This window comes from Triticum urartu, chromosome 3A, assembly GCF_056163025.1.
Source record: "Triticum urartu cultivar PI428250 chromosome 3A, HENAU_Tu73, whole genome shotgun sequence".
Taxonomy (NCBI): Eukaryota; Viridiplantae; Streptophyta; class Magnoliopsida; order Poales; family Poaceae; genus Triticum; species Triticum urartu.
In genome coordinates this window covers 458,915,325-458,919,525 of record NC_141875.1, presented here as the reverse complement: position 1 = coordinate 458,919,525, position 4,201 = coordinate 458,915,325, and positions in this window count along the sequence as shown.

The window sequence follows — 4,201 nt, the reverse complement described above, 5'->3', positions numbered from 1 at the left end:
GCTCGCGATACACCCGATACTCTGGATCAGCGCCCTCTGGGTAGAGCCGTCGCTACATGTTCTGAAGCAGGTGCGACGATGTGTACGGAGCTAGCTCAGGATGGTACAAGATCGGTACTGGTGCCATCTACACTCACAAACCGTACGGTTAGTAATAACAACAAATAAACATGCATGCAATGCAGCAACCAATTTCTATGACTACCGACACTCTAACGAAGCTATCTACCGTTTCACTAACGCACTAATGGTCTAGCGTGTCCTACAATTAGCGCGGCTTTAATACCAAGCATTGTGGCACCCCGGCTCAGAGCAACCAGTTTACCCTACATTGCCAGCCCAGAGATCAAGTCTTCTGGCAATACACAACAACATGGTACAGAAACAACCGCTTTATTGATGCTAGCGGATTACATAGGTCTGATATTACATCGAGATACAAGGCCAAGCGGCACACCCGGTGCTGCTAGACAGTATGTACATTATTTAATGAACATGACTGGGGCCTCAATCACACGAACTACACGGCAGCGGAAGAACGACGAAGTGGAACTCCATAACACAGGGACACTGACGTGGACACGGCCTAGACACGAGATGCGCTCCAATGCGAACCGACTTGCCTGAAAGTTGGCATAACATGCCAGGTCGGTACATTGAATGTACTTGCAAGCTCACAACAAACATAAGCACGATGACAGACAATATCATGATAATTAATCAGATTAAATCAATGCAAGAAATACTATAGATGCAATGCAAACACTACGTCCTCCGAGTCTCACGAACTCGCTTACCAGACGGTTACCTCATAACCAAACGGTGACCATACCAGGGTCACACCTGAAACCAATCACTCCTGAACACCTCAAGAGTTCATGATTCACCACAAAACAATGCATCACAACAATCACTTAGTTTGCAAGATTTATTATAAAAGTTGATCCATGGTGTGACTTACTCACGAGTTATGCCCATAACCAAGGACGCGGCTATCGATAGATTAGATACACTCTGCAGAGGTGGCGCACTTTACCCACACTACGGAACACCTGGCCTTGCATGCCCATTCGGGTGGACCAAAGCATTCCGACGAAACCCTCCCTTTGTCATGCACTCTCCTCGGCCACTCCGACCAACTCCCTCTCAGGTCTAGGTCTTGGGTGGCCCCGTGTCTACCAAAGTCACCAACGACCACCGTCGTGTCAAAACGGTTCCAAATGGGGACAAGGTACCATAAAAACAAAAACGAGCACACAAGGTTATGGTTGTCTACCGGGCCAGGGTAGGCACGCCCATAACCTTCCCTCGCGGGAGGCACCGGTGAGAGCCACAACAAAGGACCGAATCAAGACCTTCCCATAAGGTAAATGTGGTCGCACTGAATTAAAAACCCGATTCAGTGGCACCATGATGTGATCAACATCATATTCAAGTTGAACTTAATCAAGTTTAGCTTTGATAAAAACTTTTTATCAATAACATGATATAATACCATAATCATGCAACTACTCGTCATGCAAGGCAAACAACTCCTAGTCATGGATCAAACAACATAAATATCTTGCAATACTCAGACTCAAAACTTCTCTGGTTATAACTCATTTTTATTATCAAGGAATATTTTTATTAGTTCATCTTTTAATAGAAAATATCACTTAATAAAATAACTATGGTTAACTTCCATAGCAATATGTCTAGTGCAAAATCTTACTGTACTTAGCCAAACAAGTTCATGCATTCAACCAGCAACTAAAACAAGCATATCAAGCAGGACAAAGTAACTAGCAATTAACCAAATTTATTTATGAAATTTTAAATGCAAATAAGAACTCATATTCAAGTAGAAAATCATAGATATTGAAATAACACCATCCAAATGCGGGTGTGGCTTGCCTTAGTGTAGAGGAGGAGCACACACCTCTTGGTTTGCTTCAAGACAAGCTTCTCCTTCTGAAAAGAATTTAAAACCAGAAAAATAATTATCGAAAACCTCTCTGAAAAGCACCAAAAATTCTAGACAACAAGGAAAAATCCACCCTTTGGTGTGCTGCTAGAGCTTTCTGAAACAAAGACAATGCAAAAAGAATCAAATCATTTGGACTTATGGTTTAGAAATGGTGGCTGGTCAAAGTTTAGTCAAATTTCTGAATAATATTTGAATTAAATAGAAAACCAGGGGGTGACGTCGAAGGCGTAAACGGGAAAGGCGCCTCCACTCGTACCGCTTCGGGCGCGAGTGGTGAGACTGACAAGTGGGTCCCGCGCGTCAGGAGAGAGAGGGGGAGCGCGAGATCAGAGAGAGGCGGGGCTTCGCCGGAGCTCACGCCGGCGATGAGGGCGTTTCGGGCTCGCCGGCGATGAGGGCGTTTGGGGCTAGGCTAGAGGGATAGGATTGAAGCGGGGCTCGTGGCGCACCTACCCGTACCCGTAGCTTGGCGTGGGGTGGATGGAGCTCCTCGCGGTCGGGCTCGCAAGCTGATACGTCTCCAACGTATCTATAATTTTTTTATTGTTCCATGCTATATTATATTCTATTTTGGATGATAAATGGGATTTGTTATACAGTTTTATATTATTTTTGGGACTAACCTATTAACCGGAGGCCCAGCTCAAATTGCTGTTTTTTTGCCTATTTCAGTGTTTCACTGAAAAAGAATATCAAACGGAGTCCAAACGGAATGAAACCTTTGGGAACGTGATTTTCGGAACAAACGTGATCCAGAGGACTTGGATTCTACGTAAAGCAATCAACGAGGAGAGCACGAGGTATGGGGGCGCGCCCACCTCCCCCAGGCGCACCCTCCACCTTATGGGGCCCATGTTGCTCCACCGACGTACTTCTTCCTCCTATATATACCTACATACCCCCAAACCATCAGGGGCATCCACGAAAACCTAATTCCACCGCCGCAACCTTCTGTACCCGTGAGATCCCATCTTGGGGCCTTTTTCGGCGTCCTGCCGGAGGGGGCATTGATCACAGAGGGCTTCTAGATCAACACCATAGCCTCTACGATGATGTGTGAGTAGTTTAGTTCAGACCTTCAGGTCCATAGTTATTAGCTGGATGGCTTCTTCTCTCTCTTTGAATCTCAATACAAAGTTCTCCTCGATCTTCTTGGAGATCTATTCGATGTAATCTTCTTTTGCGGTGTGTTTGTCGAGATCCGATGAATTGTGGGTTTATAATCCAGATTATCTATGAACAATATTTGATTTTTCTCTGAATTCTTTTATGTATGATTGGTTATATTTGCAAGTCTCTTCGAATTATCAGTTTGGTTTGGCCTACTAGATTGATCTTTCTTGCAATGGGAGAAGTGCTTAGCTTTGGGTTCAATCTTGCGGTGTACTTTCCCAGTGACAGCAGGGGCAACAAGGCACGTATTGTATTGTTGCCATTGAGGATAAAAAGATGGGGTTTATATCATATTGCATGAGTTTATCCCTCTACATCATGTCATCTTACTTAAAGCGTTACTCTGTTCTTATGAACTTAATACTCTAGATGCATACTGGATAGCGGTCGATGTGTGGAGTAATAGTAGTAGATGCAGAATCGTTTTGGCCTACTTGTCGTGGACGTAATGCACATATACATGATCATACCTAGATATTCTCATAATTATGCTCAATTCTATCAATTGCTCGACAGTAATTTGTTCACCCACTGTAATACTTATGTTATCTTGAGAGAATCCACTAGTGAAACCTATGGCCGCCGGATCTATTTTCTATCATATTAATCTTTCATCACTTAGCTATTTCTATTGCCGTTTATTTTACTTTGCATCTTTATTTCTCTTTATCATAAAAATACCAAAAATATTATCTTATCATATCTATCAGATCTCACTCTCGTAAGTGACCTGAAGGGATTGACGACCCCTTTATCGCGTTGGTTGCGAGGTTCTTATTTGTTTGTGTAGGTGCGTGGGACTCGAGCGTGATCTCCTACTGGATTGATACCTTGGTTCTCAAAAACTGAGGGAAATACTTACGCTACTTTACTGCATCACCCTTTCCTCTTCAAGGGAAAACCAACGCAGTGCTCAAGAGGTAGCAAGAAGGATTTCTGGCGCCGTTGCCGGGGAGATTCGTGCCAAGTCAAGTCAAGATTTGACTCCCAGCAACGAGCCATTTCTGGCGCCGTTGCCGGGGAGTCTACGCACAAGCCAAGACATACCAAGTACCCATC